General features: G+C 38.5%; 1 protein-coding gene across 1 annotated transcript in view; it reads left to right on the top strand.

Annotated features, from left to right (window-relative positions):
• The first annotated feature begins 717 nt into the window (after positions 1 to 717).
• The window catches only part of GALNT1 (polypeptide N-acetylgalactosaminyltransferase 1), an 86,909-nt gene continuing 65,468 nt past the window's right edge, over positions 718 to 22,158 (top strand). Inside the window, exon 1 of the mRNA XM_027881886.1 lies at positions 718 to 913. The gene's annotated coding sequence lies outside the window, so the exon portion shown is untranslated. The remainder of the gene's footprint in view (positions 914 to 22,158) is intronic.

Consider the following 22,158-nt stretch of genomic DNA (forward strand, 5'->3'; position numbering starts at 1 on the left):
CAAACCCAGGCTGCGGCCACGCACCCACAGCCGGCAGGGCCGTGCACGAAGCAGCGCACACCCCGCTCAGCCAGGGGCCCCCAGGGCGACACGTGTTGGACCTGAACCGGCCCAAGCGAGCAGCGCACCCCGCACGGCGACAGGCGGGGACCGAGGGTACCGGCGCCCGCCGGCTTTGCTATCTTGGGGTGGGCAGCAGTCCCTGACCTCGCCAGCTATCGGAACCCCCGCGACAGAGACCACCCCCACCCCACCGCGGCGACCCCCGCACATCCGGGGCAGCGGCGGGGCGGAGCGGGGCGGTCACCGCCTCTTCGCTGGTCCCGCCTCCCCGCGCCGCCGCCGCCGCCGCCGGTGATGGAGACGCGGCGCTGAGCGGGTCGGGCGGCAGCGGTCGTGCGCGGGAGAGCGGGCGGGGGCGCCGCCGCCGGCGGCAGCAGCGGGAGCGGCGGAGCGCGGGGCATGCAGGGCGGGCGCTGCCGGGGGGCTGCAGCTGCGGGCTCCGAGGCGCCGAGGGAGGCGGCAGCGGTTCCTCCGCGGGGCTCCGTGTGACCGATCCGCTGCGTCCGGAGCGCGGCTCCCGACACCGCAGGAAGAGGGGGGCCGAGGCGGCGGCGGCGCGGCGCTGCTCTCCCGGCCGCGGGGCGAGGCGGCGAGCGGAGGCGCCGGCTCCCCGTGGCCGTAGCGGCCGCCGCCGGCAACGCAGCGGCAGCGGCGGCCGCGCCTCAACTTGGTGCCAGGCAGCGGCCGCCGCGACGAGCGGGCGGAGCGCGGCTCGTCCCCGTCCCCGCCGCCGCCTGGAGGATTTACCCCACTGGACTCTGCTCCTCGGGCGTCCGGTGACAGGCGGGGCTGGCGGAGCCCCTCGCCTCTCCCCGACGCCCGCCCCGCAGCGACGGAGAGGAGGGCCGAGGTGAGTGTGGGCTCCGGGCGCCTCGGGTTCCGCTTCCCCCCGCGCTGGGGCTCGGGGGAAGGGAAGCGCCAAGTTTAGGCAGCGCCGGGCTTCTTCCCTCTCGGTCCGCCCGCGGGGGAGCCGCCGCCTCGGCCGATCGCCGCTTCCTCCGAGCGGGGTGGCCCCGCCGCGGTGCTGCCCGGGGGCAGCCGCCGGGGGAAACAGGCACACACAGCCCGCGGCTGCCTTCCGGCGGCTCCCCGAGGTGCTCCATGGCCGGGGGAACTGGGGACGTCCTGTTGCTGCTTCCAGGGGTCGGGAGCTGCTGTGTGTCACAGCCTCCGGCAGCGTGCCTTTGAGTGTGTGTGTGTGTGTGTGTGTGTGTGTGTGTGTGTGTGTGCAGAGAGGTAGTACCAGGGCAGCATCCCCGGCTCTACCTCTGCACCGCTGTCATATCAAGTTCGTTCAGTTAATGTTTATTATGTAACATGTGACTAATATTTTAGACTTTCTCTTATCTGCTGGAATCCGGATCAGCCCTATTTTATTTCCTTTTAATTTATAAAGCTGAGGAGGGTCGGGGAAGCTAAGACTCATTCCAAGCGGTTGCCTACAGGAACTTGGTTTTCATGTGACTTTACCCGTGTTAACAGAGGGTTACTACCTCCTTCCACTTCAAGAAAGCAGAAGTGTGTGTTGTCTGCCTTTTCCACCTCTGCTCCCCTTTTATTATTAAGTCCAGGCAAGTTTCTTTAGATTCTCCTTGGTTTTAGCAAACTCTAGAACCTGCTACTTTGTAAACTTACTGGGTGAGATACTGAAATAGAAACTGATTTTTGTGCAGCAGCTGCTGAGAGAAATAACTTTTATGGCGATGAACAGGAGTGAAACAGTCTTCTGTTTATATAAATGATGTTGGCACTACATGAACTGTAAATGAACATAGCCAACAGCTGTGCAAACCAAAACTATGTAACTAACCATGTATTATTATACACTGCTGCTCTCAACTTCGCTCCTTTGCAAAGGCATTCAAGATCATGCTACTCTGAACACTTGGAACACCACAGAAGCTTTCTTGTAAATACAAAGGATTGCTTATACTGGGAGAGCACTTTACTTTCTAGTGCAAGCTTCGTCGTTTTCTGTGACTTGATATTTTGTCTGTGTTCTCCTGTGATGCTGGCCTGTTTTTTGAGTGACGTTGCTAGCACTCTGAATTTGATTTTGCTGCACTTTATCAGCCTGATCTGTGAAACATGAATGCACATCAGAGGCAAATATTGTCAAATAGGGAGATTGTGGCAGCATGGTCATCTTAAGAAAAATGATACAAACGATACCTGGCAAGGACACCACACGCAAGCCACCCTTGAGATCAAGGTGATAATGACAACACGTGGACTATTCCTGGAAGCTGTTTGTCTATTTAGAAGCATAGAAGCTGCATGAATGGATATACCTTATTTCTCATATACCTTGTTCCTATAGGAATAGGGCAATTCAAAGACACTAATGAAAGTCATGGAAATGCTTTAAAAATACCATGTTACAGTCATTGCATAGCCTAGTGGTGAGGTGGTACTGTTTCACTTTTATACAAAGATTTATTCCTCCCCCCTCATCATCTCATACTGGATTTTTTCAAATAAGTTCAGGGATAAGCTATACAGAAAAAGAATGGAGGTACTTTGTAATAAATTTCAATGACAAATTGCTGCTTTAGTACCCTGCTGTCTTTGTTGCATAAGTGTTAATAAGCTATATGTTAACTATAAACTTGTTAAATATTTTTCTTTTCCCTGTCACAGAAATAGTGTAATCTTGGTCTTTGGGCTAAGAACAAAATGTAGCTCAAGGGACACTCATCTAAGAATTGAGTACTTCCAAGTACTTAAATCCTTTGAATGCAATTTACATTATGTTTAGTTCAAGAAGCAAGAGATTATTGACAGATTTGACATTTTATATTTGTAGTGATTTTTTTTTTTATTTTAATTTTAGAGCACATAAGTGTCAGACCATCCACCTAGCAGAGAAGTTTGATTCATGGGACCAAAATGGTATGGTCTTTGGCTCTGCAGTCTTACCCAGCCTGTGTCTTTAAGTGGCTTCTGTGTGGAAGTGCAGGAAACACCTCTAGATGCAAGTTGACCTGTATCGGGAACTGTCAGTGCTTGTAAGGAAAAGGAACAACCTACAGATTCAAATAGAACTATTTACTTTGTGTGTGTGTGTGTGTGTAAGATGCATTAAAATACCTTTTAGCAGTTGTTGTTGTGCTTTTTAAAATGGTGCTGTTTCATACCTAATTGATCGCTTTATCAAGAATTTTTGAGTTCTTGTATCTGTCTTAAATTATAACCAAAATCTGGAAGTATGTAGTGGTGTCCTTCAGGCTAAGTTATAGCACATGTTTTTCATTCTGGTGTTGCTCTTTAGGATCTTAATTTTTAAAGTTTGTTTGGAAGGTTGGTTTTTGGTGCCCCGCTCCTCCCTTGCATAGTCAGCATGGTGCTTTTAGTACTGAAATTGTGACACGGGGGGTTATCTGGAGTTTATCTGAATGAATAGCTCATGACAGATAGAAGTGTTAAAAGAGGCAAATATTGAATTTTTCTTTTATGGTATGGGTTTTGCACCAGAACTTAATAAAACTAGGCTTGGATCCTTAAATGGGATGCTCCTCATCTCAGTCCATTTTTTTATTTTCCTTTGAATATTGACAGATTGTTTATAATAAAGACTTACTGAAGATAACTTTGAATATTTAATTATGTATTGTATCATAATAGCATACCTCTCAACTATATACTTCCCTCTTTCACTGAGAAGCATCTTTGTTTCTGGAGATTAAATTATTTCTCTTCTGCTTACATTGTTTAGTCTTTTTGTAACTCTGGTTTTTCATGTTTTGCTTTGTGAGTGTTTGTATTTGATTTCTAATTCTTCATCTAATCTTATACTGCAGCAGCCTTTTTCAGGTATTGATTAAGAATGAAACATTAATTTTATATGAAGATACCACAGTTTTGCTAATGCTTGCCAGTGCTGCTTTTGAATCTTGATATTTTTAATTTTCAACAGTAGTGTTTTCATACTGAGCATAGATCTTTCCTGGGTTCCACAGGGATGCTTGTAATCCTCTTGTTTATACTAGACCTACTTAATTTAGAAGGTTGCTGACCATACTAATAATTGTTTAAGTTGCAGTGGCACTTCTTCTGCATTTATTAACATGGAATTTTGTCTGACACTGTATTACCTGTACATCATGGTCAGTTAGCTTTCAGTTGGTTACATTTTTGGTCTTATGTACTTTACTAACCTATATAAGTGCCAAGGTTTCTACTTTCTTTCTCAGCTCATTAATTAGTACCTTTAGATGTTGCTTGCTTTATGGATCCTTGAAGCATCCTGTTGTTAACCTTTTGCCGTGTTGAAGTTTGATTACGTATTCATAGTCCAAGCTTCCTGTTTCTTAGGTAGAAATAAAATATTTAAAGCAAAATGTAACTGAAATCTGCAAAATATATCTGCAGTGTTGAAATCATGGCTTTTACTCAACTGTTAGCACCAGGTCTATTCTTGACAGAAGTATTCTAAATTTAGCATCCCCAAATAAAATGTTTTAACTGTATGCTTGTCACAAAAGCACTTTGACACCATCTTCCACTAATTCTGGCAAAGCATTTTTTCCCATTTATGGCCTTTCTAATGAGCTTAATCCATTATGTGAAATCAGCCCATTGTAAAAATCAATGGAATTGATATACTTTTAGCTAATGTATTAAAGAGCTGGCTAACTGCTCTATTATTCACTTTTTGATTACTTAAATACGGTTTTGCACTATGAAATACGAAGGTTCTTAAGCAGCATTTACTTTCAGCTAAATTGGAATCTTGTGACTTTGAGCACTGCATAAATATCTCACGCATGTGCTGCTGTAGTAACTCCCAGCTCACTGAGCCATTCTTACCATTGGGTTCACATAAAGGTCTTTTTATAATCCAGGAGAGAGAAATAACTTGAATTCTAAAACCCTGGATAATGCACATTACTGAGTAATGGTTTGTAGTTTCTTGTAGGAGATAAGATTTTGACTCCTTGTGTCTTTGTTTGAAGGGCCAATGGAACTATACAATCAACACTGAAAGGTGTGTCTAGTTGATAACCTCAGTTGTCACTGAAAGCAAATGTGCTTGGAGACCTGCTTAGTTAAGAAAATGTACCCTTGGCAAGATAGTTTTCCAAAATTGTTTCTTGATAGAATTTACCACCCTTGCTTTTGTAATCCAGGGTTTGATTTTCAATTATTTAAAAAACCCAACACAACTTTTTTTTTTATTTCCCTTCACTTCTTCTGCCTTTAAGTAGTAGGTAACTGTGGTATGGAACTTGATTGGGAAGTAGCTTCAAAACTTTTTTTTTCTTGCCAAGGTATTTGCTTTTGGCATTAGAGTAGTCAGTTTTGTGTCTTTGGAATTAAAGTTAGCCTCAACAATAAGAGCTTTGTAATGGTGCCTTTTCACCGGAATCTGTTTTTAATGACCACAGCAACTGACATTGATAGTTTCAGCTCATGTGTTTTTCCTTTATTATCAGATCTTTTCAGCATTTAAAATAAATGTATAGATAGGGATATTGAACAATGTGTTATGTTGCTATTCTGTGTAATAATGATGGTCCTCAAGACATTTGTGTTTGCTTTCCTGTAAGAAGTTACTGCTAGTGAAGAACAGTAAAAAGCAGCAGCAATTGGCTGCTGTGGAAGTTCAACCTTGGGACCAGCTAATGTACAACTGCTGTGAAATTCATTCCTAATTAAGGAGGAAAGTGTTTTCATAATTTTTTTTCTCTCATGCCATGCCGGTATCAACTTTCAGAAACTTATACTCTGTTAGAAAACTTATCCAAAAGATAAGCTAGTTCAGTGTTTTGCTGTCTAGCTGAAAGAGCATTAGCATCCTTTGTAGGCAGAATGTATGAACTGCTCTTTTGTTCTATAATTCTCATCTTGCTTTATAAGACTTTGTCCTGTAAATTGGAAGCCAGTGTAATATTGTAAATGTTTTGGAAAGTCTCCTTTGCTTTCACTAGTACGAGTATTGATTAAGCAGTGCAAGTGTTAGAATCTCTAGGAATTATGTTTTGGATAGGATTTCTTACTGTAGATAAACTCTTAACATTTTTTGTAGAAATAGTGTTTCTTGGTAATGGGATGCAGCACTCTTTTCGTGTTGAATTCCAAAATATCTTCATGTAAGAGAGTTCCTCATGTGTAAATGAACTCGTAAAACAAAATTTGTCATCCTGGTTAAGTGGAACAATTGAGTCAGAATGATATTCAACATCCAAGTTGCTTGTGAAAACTTGTTAAAGACAAGCAAGAGGGTATGACATGTTCCTTGACTTTTTATTTTTACAGTGCATTAGAATAGATTCCAGAGTTTCAGCTGGTGCTTCCTGTCAGCCACGGGAATGATGATAATAACACAGTGCATAAATATCTCACAGTAAGTAGTTCTACAGGAGGCAGGAATACTAGCCTCGTTTTACAGGCACAACATGAAAACGTTTATAGGTTGGACTTGATGATCTCAGAGGTCTTTTCCAACCTAGTTAATTCTGTGATTCTATGACAAAGGCCAACAGAACCTGAAGAACTTGAATCCCAATCTGTTTTCTTTTCCATAGCCACAGGTCATTGTTATCTTAGCTTTTTTCATACCTTTTAAGCTTGTGCTCTGTATACTAGCAATGCTGTAGTGAAAACTGGGAATGATAATTAGAATTATGCTGAAAATTAAAAGGAAATTGATAATACCAGGTTCTTCCAGGGAGAGGGAAACAAATTTTTTTTCTTTTTCTCTCTCTCTCTTTTTTTTTTTTTTTTTTTTTTTTTTTTTTTTTTTTTTTTTTTTTTTTTTTTTTTTTTTTTTTTTTTTTTTTTTTTTTTTTTTTTTTTTTTTTTTTTTTTGAGTTGTTTTTGAGGAACCAACCAGGGGATGTGAGGAACAAACCAGGGGATGAGAATACTGGTAACAGGTTATAATCACTTGTCAGTATGTCGAGAGAGATTTAGAAATGCTCATTAGATATCTGAATTAAGTAGCTGACTGAAAAGCAGAATGAGAAACTGAACAAATGACCATGGATGTCTGTAAAGAGAAAGAGGTATTTAGTACTGATCTTAATTAGATGTTTCCACTACAGTGTGTTAAAATGAGTTTAACTACTGTGACCAGGATGAGTAAGGACCGAGATCAAGCATAAAGCTGTTTCTCACCCCAACCAAAAGTGGGTAACCAGCAGATGTAATTTTATGTGGTCAGTTCTTAACTTTGCTAGGTGATAGGTTTTTTTTAAAACAAAAACCCTAAACCAAAGGTACATCTGAATCTTCAGATGGTCCAAATGCATATTAGTTGTAGGGGAAAAAATAGGACTGATCACAGTTGTGTTTTCACTTGGTGACATGCATCAGTTTGATTACCATTATGAATAATTTAGCATTAAGAACAGCCCAGGCCCTTATGTGCGTATCCTGTTCATTATGTTTCTGCATTAAATACATTCAAGAGAGAGCATTCACTGATGGGGCATTTTTAAAGTATCTTTAAGGACTCATTTAAGTTAAAATTAAATTAATGGATTTATTTAATTTTCAGTTCGTTATGTACTCAAGGTAATTGGGATTGATACACTTTTCAAACACAGAAGCTGAATCCTAATTCTAGATGCAAAACTCAGCTTTCACTGTTATTTCCAGACAATGCTTCTGTAAGGAATTATTTCAGTTTCTGCGGATAAGAATACTACCTTGAAGGTCCAGCTGGTGAGTTTGTCATGAGGAAGTTAAGGATGCATTTTCACAGAACTTTTTTTTTTTTCAGACCAGCTTGTGGTTTTAAACTCTATTGTCTATAGTGTCATGTGAATGAAATAAATGTCTGCTGTCTTTATCTTTGAAAAATGGTTGAAGACAGCATACCAGAGCAGTCCTGTTTCAAAGAGATAACAGGTCTACTTAGAATAGCTAAGAAAACCCCTGCCCCTGCTACCAGTGTGTAACTTTGTTCATCCCTTTTCCAACATACTATAGCAATTTTTTCTTTGGTAGTCTCTGTTTAGAAGTTTAAGAAATATAGGTACTTTAATAAGGAACAGTTTAGTAAACCTGTTTTGTTTTGAGTCTTCAGATTCTGGAGCTAGTCTGGATAAGTACACACAGCATACAACAAATACCAAGCTTCCTAAAAGTGCAGCAGAGGTACTATGATTTACATACATTTTTTTTAAAATTTATATTTCAAGAAAAATAAAACTTGCCCCTTAAGGCTCTCTGTCTGCAAAGAATGGTTATAAAATTGAAGTATTTTTTCATGCTGACATTCTTAAATATTTGATTTTGTGGTTTATTTTTGTGAAATGAAAGTCTCGGAAGCGGCATGAAAAATACAAAGTTTTTCAATAACTTTAGGGAGTAGAAAAGGATAATACCACTTCCAGGAGCCTTAATATATGTCAAAAATTATACACTCTTTGTACCTTCTTACAGTCTTCTCAGATTCTTACCATGCTCCTTGCTCCTTGCTCCAGTACTGTTTGTGTATAGAAAGGGTTACAGATAGGATAGAAAAGTCCAGTAAGTTAAACTCAGGTTTACTTGAGGCTTTAATGTAATTATCTGTCCCCTTCAAAGAACAACCTGGTAACCGTTTGGACATGTGGTCTGAGATAGCTGTGGGAAAAAACTCCCAAGCTGCCCAGTGGTCCCTTTGCTTCAACTTCTACTCTGGTTTATTTGGGCGCTGAAGTGAATAGGGAGAATAATGTGACAGGAAGGATGCCCAGGAATTCTTCACTCTTTGTAAAAGCTCAAGTTCCCTGCTAAAGCAGAACAGTGGGGCAGCTGCTGCTATGTTAGATGGTATACTCATCAGAAATGTTTTAGTTTGAGGGTTTTTTTTCAGCTTCAAATCAGTTTTAATGTATGGTATCACAGGTTTTATGAAGATTAGACTAAAGTAGTTTCAAACTGTGTAGATCAACATCATCTTTAAGGACAACTTCGGCTGCACAGAGTTCCAGAAGTAAATGGTTAGTTATTTTGAAGGCTAGATTATCAATGTGCTTAAAAGTATTGTTAGTATAGCTTTAGAAAAAAATAGTGTTCATTAATGTTTTTTAATGCTCTAAAATCTGTATTTGATGTTTGGCTGTGAATAGATCCATTAAATTGCTGGGAATTGCATTAATATTTTATCAAGTCTAAAATAAGTTTTATGTTGATAGTCAAGATACTACTTAGTTGTACAAAATGTTAAAGAATAAGAAAAAAAATTGGTACTATCATTGTCCAATAACACTAACAGGCTCATGCAGAAAATATTAAACAATTCATCATGTCTTGTGAAAGTGTAGTTGGAAGATAGATACCTAAATGTAGTACATCAGAATCAGAGTTACTCTGACAAGAGCATCTGAAAAAAGTCTTAACTTGCATGCTTGCATATTCAAAAGGCATATTGTACAGCTTTAATTTTTTTTTCCTTTTTTTTTGTGTTACGAATTCAAGTGCATTATTCACATTATTCTGCTATGGTGTCATCTCATCAAATGAAAAACGGTGTTTAAAAAACATGAAGAATTCTAGAAGTCTAGTGAGAAACTAAAACTGGTTAAAATATTTTAATACAATGAGCAGATTGTGTATGCAGACTCAGCACGAAACTTTTTTTCTCTAGCAAAACATGCTTATCAGGCTCTATATCTAATTTGGCACTGTAGTTTTAAATCATAAAATCTTTATATCTGCAGTAGTTAATTTAAAAAAATTTAAGGTAACCAATTCCCCAAAAGAAACAAAGTAACATTGTATATTGAATTTGTTAAATCTTTAAAAAACTAGCCCTCTAAAACCCAGAAAACCAAGCCCCATGTTTACTAGTCATTATTTTCATTCCTTGCTTCCTCATGTTTCTTCTTGAGTTGCTTTTGGATATTGCAGAGTTCTCAAATCATATATTTTATTTTGTCTTTCCATGCCCAGGAAAACTAATCACTTTTCTGCAAGCAACTAATACTTGAAATCTGCTGTATGCAAGAAACCAATTGACCCAATCTCGGCTGTGATCTGATTCGCAGAAGTACAACAATATGTAATTTGCTTGCTTTGGACGATACTAAAGCTTTCTTATGCAGTTTTAGAGTATCGTGACTATACCTTTTTTTCCCCAAAATTGTGCTTTCGCAAACACAATAAGAACTTCTAAGAGCTGAAACAATAGTTCCTTTATATTTTGGGAGTGTTATGTATATTTGAAAGGCATCTAACAACTCCTTTTCTAACCACATTTTCCTTTTTGTTGAAAACTTCATAAAACATCTAGGCTTCTGCAGAAAAACAATGCCTTTTATTTTATTTTTTTTTAATGGAATACCTTGTGTTATTTGCAGTAGAGTTCAATAGCACTGAGTTGCGGTCCCTAGTTTCCACTAATCCAATAGTTTGGATCATTAGCACTTTTAAACAAAGAATCCACAATGGAATGTTTTTTAAAATGAACAGGCTTTCTTTATTGTCACTTCTATGCAGAAGAGTTAAATAGCATGCAAGTCAGGCACTGGTTTCCAAATCAAATGTTTGGCCTTGCAATCTTCATAGTTAAATTTTCAACTCCGCGACTGTAAAAATATTTGATACCAACTTTCTTATAATAAAGATATCTTTTATTGCACAGGCTAATGAAATTATGATTCACTACTGCTTCCATCTGCAGGGATGAGTGTTACAGTGTATTTCTATGGAGCAAACCCAAGAAGAATTTCTCGTTATTCTATGTCTATCACTTGTAAAATGTTCGCTAATTGTTAGTTTAAAACTGCTCATATCAGTTACTGTTGTAGCATACCAACTTAAGTTTTCCATAATTTTTGATTTCTCCATTTCTTCCATTTGTTTGGGTGTGTAATGAGTGGTTGGGTCTAACATTAATTTTTATTCAGAAGGATGTGGTAATGATTCAAGAGTGCGAGTGGAGAAATTTGTATGAAAGAAATCAAAGTGATAGAAATCGCTATTAATTCGGGTTCTTTGATACATGGTTTCACATCTTAGAGACCTGCCTGTCTGAAAATGAAGTTCAGCCTTTTTCAGAACATCATCACTTTTAGTGTAACTCAAATATTTCCAAAAAAAAAAAAAAAAAAGGAAGGAAATTACCTCAAAGTTAGCTTGCTGAGAATGTTCATTTTACTGTACTGGTCTTGGAGAGTATTCAGAATGATGCAAAATTTTGTGTTTTTCTTTGCGTGTCAGTTCTTGACATAATTTAATTTACTAGAGATATTTCAATATGTTTTGAATAACTTGGAGTTTCTTTGTGTTTTAACAATTTATTAAATTGTTACATAAAAAGGTAAACTAGGATATGCCAGGGGAGTGAGAGAAGACATCTTTAAGAGAAAAGTAATGACTCATTTTTGAAGTAAATTGAAATCAATTTATTGTCAGGCATGTTGAAGAGGAAATGATCACATTGGCCCAACTGACAAACCCTAAGTTTAAAATTTCCATATCTGAGTCTTAGGTTTGGAGGAAAAGGAGATTAGTTTCACTCTTTGGTGGTGTCTGGAACTGCTAATAGTCTGGCATCATGAAATTTGTAATGTGCTGAGCAGTCACTTTCAGACACAAAAAGGAGAAATTTAGACAGTCTTATGCAAACTTGTTGAAGAATTATTTTCCTTTTCCAAAAGGGATTTATTTCAGATGGAGGGGTAAAAATCATGAAGTATTTATAAAATCTTGAGTATTTATGAAGGAACATAACTGGAAAACTAGGGAAATTTTAAAATGCTTCTATCTTAAAATTGTGTATATGTCTGAAAATCTTTGTGTCTACTGTAAATGAAGATTTATGGAAGAAATACTGTTTTCTGTTCTGCTTCAAAAAGAAAGTTTTAGTTGTTTGGTTTTGTTTTTTTCCATGCATCCTTCAGGAGAGAGGAGAGTTAAAGACAAAACTTTAATACACAAAAAGTAAATACACAAAACTTGAAAGCACTTGGCTTTGGCTGCATCTGTATGGATCAAATGTCCAGTCTTCAAGTGATGGGAGGGGCATTTCCCTGGCTGTACCAGCACTGGCTGGGGTCCTGCTCTCTGCCTGCAGTTTGTCTGTTTTCTAATCTTATGTCAAATATGGTGACATCATGTGCTGTGGTAGTCATTCTTGTAGAAGCTAAGAGTGTTTTTAGTTGAATGAATGCCTGCCCCAGTCAGGCAACAAAACTTGCTTTGGCTGGAGAGGAAAAGTTGCCTTTTTGAGACAGTTTGATCTGCTCTGTTCACCTTCAACCCTCTGTCATGCTCACCCTGTGCCACTCTTCTCCTCCAATTTTTAGACTGCTTTTAGTCATACTTAATGGGCAGAAATCCCTAAAATATTAAATTGGCACAGGTTTGGAGAAAATTGATCCTAAGGAAGAAAGGCAACTCAACAATTACCTATTCTTTTCTATCCTGCCAGTTCACCAGTGAGATGAGCTTTTCATTGACCAGATGGCACAGCTAAACCTTGGAACAAACCCTAGCTTCTGATACCTCTTGCTGATTTAATAATTAAGAGACACAGGGAAGATATCGTAGTACTGTGTGGGGAATGGACATTTTGGAGGTGGAGGAATATAGGAGAGCTCGTAAGGGGCAGCAGCAAGGGGCTTTCTGTGGGAGATCAACCCCACAAGGAAGCATAATTTGGTTTAATCAGGGCTGTTTGCAGAGAGACTGTAGTTTATTTCTAAGGATTAACATTACATCAAACTTTTTTTCCAGTTTGTTTTACTCCTACTGCAGTTGGTTCTTTTAAATAATATAAAGGTAGCCAGCTGTTGCTACAGAGAAGTTTTTTTAGAAGAACATAGTGGTAAAAGTTAAAATTTTGGTTGCATTAATGAGTAGTTGGTCATGTAGTTTCTTCTCCCTGAAACAGTTTCCACAGTTTGCTAAGGAACTGTTCAATATGAATTTACTGAATGTGTTATTTTCTTGCTTTTTATTTTTAATAGGAGTAATTGGAAGCTGCTCATAGAAGAGATTATTAAAGTGACTATTTTGCATGTACAACATCTCTTGTTCCTCTCTTGGAAAACCAAAGGGGAGAACAGGAGAGCAGACTACAGACAATTCATACATGTAAAGTATGAACAACTACATGGTTCATACATGTAAAGCATGTAAGCTGGTATAATTAGAGTGATAACCTAGGTTGTTTACTTTCTGAATTGCATGAGGAAAAGGAATGAAAGATCTCAATTTACTGCAACTTTCAAATTCAGTTGTTGGATACTTAATTATGACCTTGTATCTTTGATGGGCGTATTCCACACATTCTGCGAAGCATCACAGAAACTATTAGGAAATATTTCTTATATTGCAAATAATAGTATAAACATAATATTCTCTCACTTTTCTGAATGAATGCTACTAGGTGATATGAGGTGATGTGATTTGGGACTTGGTTGTTGCTGTTAATAAAGTGTTAATGTAAGAATGGACATACTTTTAACATCACTGTCACCTACCCTGCCTCTGCTTTAAAAAATAAAACAAAATCTGATAATGAGGCATTGTTTTGTTGAAAGCTATTACAGAAATATATTGCCTCAAAGAGCAAGTGTTTGAGACTGAGGAAAATTGGGACTAGATGGCACAAGTGATGTTACCTCTTCTAGTGAATAAAAGTAGTTAAGGGTGGGTCACAATTAGAGACTTTAGTAGCATCTGAACAGGTTTTTAATAGGAAATCTTGTACACAATCCTGTTGATAAGACTAAAGCTGTGATCTCCAGTCTTCCATGGACAACTGCACTGATCAATGTGAAGGAAGTAATGACATTCACCATTTCAATTTTTTAATTTATTGCAGCTACAAACAGTATTGAAGAGTCTCCTGGTCAGTGCATTGTCTAAAGGTATTGGGGGGCTCAAAATGAAGGCAGACAGTAACTGGGCAGCATAAAACCCATAGGAGATGAGAACAGAAGAATTGGCAAGAGAGAATAAAATGTAAATTTTTGCTCTAAAAGATAATAAAAATATTTAAATGGCTAAATAGTATCTCCCTATTTCTTTTGTCAAATAGTGACAGTTATGGAGGTGTAGCAAGCAGGTTAGACTTTTTACTAGAATGATTAGCCTATCTAGCCAACCTCACGCATGATAAAATCAGTTTGACCTTCTTTCTTCCTGCCCCTCTTGACCCTGACAAGGGTAAAATTTACTCTTGACATAGGATTTAGTTTCCAGGAAAACACCAGTGGGATCTTCACAAGAAATAGGATGAGTTTATATACCCCAGTAAAATGTAGAATAGACACACTGTCTGCTTTCATTTACAGCATAGGGAGCACCACTGTAGCCCTGGGATGTGTTGTAGTAATTGTTTGGGAGGTAGGAAAGACAGTTGATGTATTTGGATAAGATGTGATGTCCTTTGAACAAAAAGTTGCGTGGTAGTCCAAACCATGGACCATATATAACAAGTTAGATATACATCTTCTTTAAATACTTGTAATTTTCTTTTACATTCATATACTGGAGATAGCACTGAACTATAGTCTTTTACAGACCTTTTTTGCCATATTCATTCGTGATGAGTAAGTAGAATGTTGTTGTTATGATGTGGAAAATAAAATTGAATTTTCCATTCTGTATGTAATTTTTCCACAAATATGGAAGGTTGATAAGGCTTTTGCTGAAAGGATCATATATAAGTCATCATATTTTTATTTAGAGTTTGTTTAAAACTTACTTTCTGGAAGTGTGCAACACTCTCTGGTGCAAATCTAAGAGCAATGCTGACAAATCAGTGGTTTGAGCAAACTTGGTTTGTAGAACACTTCAGCTTGCAAAGCAAATAGCCATTCTCAGCATTTGCTACTCTTCTGAAGCTGATGAAGTGCTTGAGATGCTACTTTTAAGTTGGTTTGATCTATTTTCTTTCAACATAATTTGAAGCTAAATGTTCATATATCGTATCATAGAAATCCAGCTCAGGTATTTTGACAAATGGATTGTCTTCTGTTTTGGTGGGAACCTCACAGGGAGGGTAATTGCAAGCCCCAAGTTTTCAGTTGCTGAGGAAGGTCTTAGAAATGCTGTTTCAGCTGGTACTGCTTCTCTAGTTTGATGAAATGAATTTGAGTCTCTGAAAAACATAGTACTTTTCCTAACCTATACAAAAAAGTTAGTTGATACTTTCTACCTGAGGAAATGTTAAGAAGTTGTTTGCTAAGCATATGACTTTGTCAAAAAGTTGAACTGGGAGCTGAATGAGTTGGGAGGTTTTGTTTTGGGCCTGTCACGAGGTGTGCAAAAGTGTTGAAAGCTCCCTGCTTGCTTTTCTGAATGACAAGTTAAACATTTTTTGATAAGTGGTTTAAGAGAGTGTAGTACTTCCAAAGATTTTTCCCATCAGGAATAAAAGTAATTCAGTGTTGACTGAATAAAAGTAGTGCATTCATTTTTTTTTATTGTTTTTAACTGTATTTTTAAAAGGTGCCTTCTTTCATTTTGCTGCTTGCTGAAGTGTCCTCTAGTATAGTATACCTGCTATCAAATAAAATGTTCGGTTTTTTTTCTTCTGTAAGTCATAGTTCTCTGTATCTTGACCTTCTTTTCAGTATAGCAAGTACCTAGCCTACTTGTTACATTGTTTTATCTTCAGTACTTTTGATTTTAGGGGCTGATTAGAGACTGAAATATTCTGCATGTTTTCATATTGCTGCCTAGCTTTTGATGTACACTGGGATGAGCTTCTATATGGAAGATTACTGTTTGATCCCTTTTTGGAATATCGAGAATAATTCCTCAATCCTGAATCAGTCAGGTGTTTTACGGAAGCAAGGGTTCATACAACTGGTATCTTTCCAGTTACTGAAAATGCTACATGGTCGAATTCATATCTGAATAACTAATGGAGATTTCAAGTAATTAAAATTTCTCAGACTCTGAAGCATTCTGCCAGGTATCAGATTAGTAATCCTTCCCACATGATGTTATGGTGTAATTCACAATGTTTTCGGGGCCAGCTGCTAAAGAGGTGTTTAAATTGAGGTGAAAAATTGATACAGAATAACTGAAAAAACCCAAAGAATTGGAGAAAATAGAAGACATAATTACCACATAGTAGTGGTAATTATGCGATTTAGTGAGATTTAGTGTAAGAACAGCGGCAACTCTCAAAGTTTGAGGATTAAGTTGTTGGCTTAGTGAGCATGCCAGTCTGCCACTGTTGCTGAAGTAAACAGTCTTTTCCTGACCATTCTGTCCCTTCCTTAGGCATGTGTTGTGAAATAGATTGCAAAATTTTCTGGATTGCAGTATATTTCTGTGCTCAATTATCTCTAACCTGTATCCAAATGAAATGTCAGAAAGGAATGTGGGGATGGATGCTTTGGGACTAGGGGACATTACTATGCATTCCTTGAGCTGCAGTGCTGATTTTCAGTATTCTTGACTACTTTTTTCCTTTTTGTTTTAAGCATGATGTATATATCAACTGCGTACCTTTTTTTCCTGCATACCAAAGTATCTTCTGGGTTCGTGCTTGTAAAAAGAAAGACAGTGCAAACAGCTCACTGACTCAGCAATTAGTAAACCAAGTGAATAAGGATATTCCTAGGAAGAAACCTTAAGGTTTGCAGCATGAATTGGGAAACTGTATGCCAGATTGCTGCTTTGCCAAAGGCTGCATTAAAACAGCAGTGCTTTTTTTAGAAGAGCTAATTCATTGGCTTATTGTCGCAGTTTCCTCATCCTTATTATTACAGTGTTAATAACTCTCAGTATTCTGTTTCAACTACCTGTTACTTATTTTACAGAAAGGGACAAGAAAGAAATTAGGATCTGTGTTACTAACTGAATCCATTGTTTTGGAAACTTGGTAACGTAATGTTTCCTGTGTTCCTTTGTGGTAAACAAAACTTCCTGAATTAAGGACCATTATCTCACCTGAAGCCAGAAAGAGTTTGTCTGCTCTGTTCTACTTAGAAGAATGGAATTTTTTTTTTTTTTGGGTTTTTTTTTGTTTAAAGTGATCTTCCTACTCTTGCAAGTGAGAAATGATAGTCATTTGTCAGCTCAGCCAAATTTCAGATACTGTTGCAAGCAACAGAGCTTTGCCTGGAGGCAGATGCATGTATCCAAAACTAGAATTTCTGTGGGAGGGTTAGTATTTGTGTATGAAGACATATGTTCAGTCAAGCAGTTTGTTGGTTTGGGTACGTTTTCTCCTGGTGACACTGACAGACAGTCTTACTAAAATGCTTTAAATCTGGCAGAAGGCCGAAACCCATTCCCTCTTTGCTTCCATTTATTTCCCTCACCACAAAATTTTGGTTTTAAATAGAGCATTAATATTTTTAAAGGACTGAGTCCCCAGGCCAGACTTTTTTCCTAGGGGAGGCTCTATGTGTTACTTCTGTGCCCTAGGCTAACTTTTTTCTAAAGATTTACTTGTATGTACTGTAAACTTAACTGCTCCTGTAGTTAAAGTCCTCCTAATAAGCAGTGTGTTATTTTGTACTTTGGAGTTCTGATATACTTGCTCACTTTTTAAACAGCTGTGTCTAATATTTCCATTATTTACTGGGGAACTAATGTTGTAATGTGTGATAATATAGGACTTTGTAACAGCTTGTGGACAAGAATACAATTTTCTCATTTTCCTCTTTGATTAACAAGTGCTAATTACATATTGCAAGAGACTACTTCCTTTTTGATTTGTGAGCATTTTCTATGGTTTCATTCAGTTCCTAAGTCATTAAATATATAAACAGCCTTTTTTAGCTCTGTATACACCACCCACAAATGATTTGGTTTAGAACTCTAATATTTATATTTCTTTTGCAATGAAGCTATAGAGTTGAATGGACAGTAGTCTGTCTCTTATGCCAGAGTACTGAAAGAAATTATTTCTTAGTGTCTAAAGGGATATAATTGGATGTGTGGAACACTGGTTTGACCTAGGGGACTTTCTATCACTTAGCACTTTGTTTATTATCTTTGTGCGAAAATATTAATATCATTGAGTTCCTTTGTAAATGTTGAGAAGCACTGTGTAAATTTGACATTTGCTTTTACAAATTTACCAGTTGATTTATTTCAAGTACTACCTCTTGTGAATGTCAGTTCTTAGGATCTTGCTTAGATATCTCCCCCTCCCACTTCTTTTCACTTTAAGTAATGTGCTACAGTGCCTGCTATAATACTCTCTGTATATGTGTGAACTCAAAAAATCTAAGCCTTTTATTAGAAGTAGAACATTCTGTAGTTCCCTTTCTCTGCATATAGGAGAATATGTATTTCTCTGCTGTAACTTTATTATCCCATAGTGGCTTGTTACCACTTGCAAACTGAGTTCTTGGCCCATGAAAGGTAGAGGCTGTAGTCTTTTAAGCACCATTAAAGCAGCATATTTGGATGTTTGTAATTTTGAATACCTCTGATCATATCTGAGGTGATGGGAAATATTTGTAGGTATTTCACTCTCTGTAGTTCCATTAGTAATTATCAGTGGAAATGGAGAACTCTAGGTATGTCAATAAATCATGTACATTTTTTTTCCTAAGCTCTGTTCTTCTGTGCCATCCACCTGTAAGCTTTCCTGGTTTCTGAGGTTTTTGCATCACATCAGAGAAAGGGATGTTCCAGATTATTCATTTGAGTATTAGATCTGAGAATATAGCAGGCAACTTTTCTGAAGCCCTCTGCTTTGCTGTTGGAAGAAAGCATTGATCATAGGGCATGCAATTGTACAGAACGTAAAATTTATGAGGGCAGCTGTCATTGATTTTAATGTAATTATGTATTTAACTATTTTGTATTCATAATTTAATAGGATGTTTTTCCTCAGTGGGACTGGAAGCTTTTACTCATTCCTGATGAGTCAGGGAAGACTAGAAAAGGTGAAACAGACCATCTTTCTCAGTTGAGGGGATCCTCTGTTTGTTTGCCAGTGTTCATATTATGTACACTTTTTCTAGCAAAGAACCGTATTTGGAAAACAGAAATTGAACAACATTTATAACAACTAGATGAAGAAATCTACTTTGTGTACAAGGCTATGCACATGCACACACCTATATAGGTAGCTGGGGTTGATGCTTCTGCCTAGTTGCTGCTGCTTGGTTTAAGGATGTTGTCAATACTTGCATTTGTTGAGGAAGATGACAACATGAGATGTTAGAGCAAGAGATAATTATCTGATTTCTCCTGAGCTTCATGTGATTTCTGGTAAAGAGTTGTCAGTGAGTTCCAAAGTCCACGCTTTTTACACAAGAAATGTGTTGTCTGTAATGTCGGGGATATGCATCTGCTGCTGGTCCCACCTCAGCTCACATGAGCAGGGGGCAAGAGGACAAGACTGAAATTATTGCAGTACGGGATAGGAAGGTGGAAGTTTTGAAAGCGAAGTACTCTGTTTTCATAGCCTATTACAATAGAAATATTATTGGAAAACTAAACTACCCACTCTTTATAGACAAACAATGCAAACAAAAAACTTTAGTTGACACTGAATCTTGTTTTTTTGACTTCTGCGTTCCTTCATAGTAAATGTTTTGTAAACTGAAGGAGCTGAGAGGTGTCTAATGCATTTTGCACTGTGGCTCACATCCTCCATACGCACCCTTTCTGGTTGCTTTGCATACTTGTGAAACAATGAGGGTAGTGTTTCCTGGTGGCTGAAGAGAAGGTGCAGAGGGTGTCTGCCAGCTCGCAGCAGTCAACACACAACTCTTTGTTGATAGTCCCACTGAAGGCAAGCGTGCCTGGATTGATGCTTCATGCTCCTACTTAAAGCTGATGTAAGCTAATGCTATCAAAATAAACTGTCTTTGCTGATTGCCTTACTAATGTTTTGCATCATGATACTTAAGAAAGATTTCTATTGTCTTTACAATAGCAGTGGTGCTACTCATGATTTGCAAATAATTTGGTTTATGTCTTTCTGGAGAGCAGTTATGAGATTATGAAAGATAGCTGGGGGTTTTTTTGTGTTGAGCAATTCTGTGTAGGTACGATTTGAATTAAGAAAAAACTGTTTCTTACAGTCCAAAGAGATTTAGTAATGATGCTGAATATGACAGTAGACACTTCACTGGTAAATGCTGTAGACTGTCTTGTGTTTTTATTTTTTTCTTGTGCTTTTCAGCAGTGTAGTACTCTCAAACAATGTGACAATGAGCTTTGCAATGATCTTGATTTGGGGGTGGGGATTGGGGTACATTTTACAGTTGATCTCCGAAAATTGTGTTTACTTTAAGATACACTTATGGGTTCAGTCACTCTTGGTCCCTTTCATACACTTCTTGTGTTGCTTTGACTCAGTGTCCCCAGAAGACAGAAGGCAGTGGGAGGCCTGTGAGAAGAAGGTGCTGCTGTGTTGTTTGCATGGCTGTAGTTGCCAGAACCATTGCTTGTTTGATGAACAAGCTATTGGTCAAGGCTAAGAAAAGTAATGGCATACACTTTAGCCGTCAGTCTGAACAAAGTAAGTGTTAGCTTGACAACTTCTTTCTGAGTTTTGGGAGATAGTATCATAGCAGTGTGTACTTTACACCTGCTAAACACATGTGTGTCCTTATTGTTTTGCCGATTCTGTTATAAAGGATGCCTATGAATCTTTTTTTCCTGACAAATTGCATGCAGGAAAAAGGCCTTTGAATTGTCTCCATTAAGAATTCAATTCGTTTTTTCCCCTTGCTGTCTTTCTGTATAAGATAAAACCATGGAGACTTATGGAATAAAATTGTGGTTGTTTTGCGCTGGTTTTTTAAGTAGTTTTGGTTACCTCAAGAACAACAGGTGGAAGATGTGGGTTTCTCAGTGTTATAAATCTCTTTTTTCTGGAGTTTAATGGCAGGCTACTAAATATTTTTCTCCTGTTCATAATTTGCTGTTCACTTTCTTGTGCTGATGTTTCTGATGACGTGCAGGGTCATACCACTGTACTGATGTGGTAGATAAATAAGTTGACGCAATGGAGTTGGCTCCATAATTTATGGCAGCTGCATGATTTTGTGTATGTGTGTAGGAGTGTCAGTGAATAAACAGAAGTTGATTGGGAAGATAATGCATGAATGAAAAATTGTACAGTCAATCCATATTATATTTAGGAAGAGGTGAAAGTGGTAAGTGGGGTGTTACAATTAGGAAAGGATACTGTGCAGAGATAGCTCTGGATGACTGCTGCTGTTATTAAATGTGTCAGAAGAAAGTTCTCTGTATAATAGGAATGGAAATATTGAAACTATTTAGTATAGACACTTGCTTGAGTATGAGACAATTGTATTTTGCACTTTACAAATATTGTGACTTTGAATCTGGTCAGCATATTAGAGTGACTGGCTAAAATTTGTTTAGGCTTAAATAAAAGCTCAGAATATTGGATTCTCCTGAAAAGTCAATTTTCAAAAAAAGCTTTTCTTCATTTTTAGATTTTAGCTGGGATAGAATTAATTTTGTTTTTAGTAGCTGGTACAGAGCTGTATTTTGGTTTCAGTATGAGAATAATATTGATAACACACTGAAGTTGTAGTTGTTGCTAAGTAGTGCTTACTCTAAGTCAAGGATTTTTAGTGCCTCATGCTCTTGGCAGTGAGGGGGTGCACAAAAAGCTGGGAGGGAGCACGGCCAGGACAGCTGACCGGAACTGGCCAAAAGGATATTGCATATCATAGAGTGCCACGCCCCATATATAAACCGAAGGTGGAGAATCAGCCTGGAGTACAAATATAGGCTGGGTGGAGGATGGTTTTGTTGATTGATGAGAAGCTCAATGTGACCTGCAGTGTGCACTTGCAGCCCAAAAAGCTAGCTGTGTCCTGGACTACAGCAGAAGTAACAGGAGGTCCAGGGAGGTGATTGTCCCCCTCTACTCTGGTCTTGTGAGACCCCACCTGGCATGCTGCAAGCAACTCTGGAGCCCCCAACATAAGAAGCATATGCATCTGCTGCAGTGAGTTCAGAGGAGGACCACAAAGATGATCAGAGTGCTGGAGTACCTCTCCTGTGGAAGACAGGCTGAGGCAGTTGGGGCTGTTCAGGCTGGAGAAGAGAAGGCTACAGGGAAACCTCTGAACTTCCAGTACCTAAACAGGGCCCACAGGAGAGCTGGAGAGGGACTTTTTACAGGGACATATAGTGATAGGACAAGGGGCAGGTACAAATCAGATATAAGAAAGAAATTCTTTA

Source organism: Empidonax traillii, unplaced genomic scaffold (genome assembly GCF_003031625.1).
Source record: "Empidonax traillii isolate 1590-97213 ecotype Southwest subspecies unplaced genomic scaffold, ASM303162v1 scaffold98:size2021230, whole genome shotgun sequence".
NCBI classification, from domain to species: domain Eukaryota; kingdom Metazoa; phylum Chordata; class Aves; order Passeriformes; family Tyrannidae; genus Empidonax; species Empidonax traillii.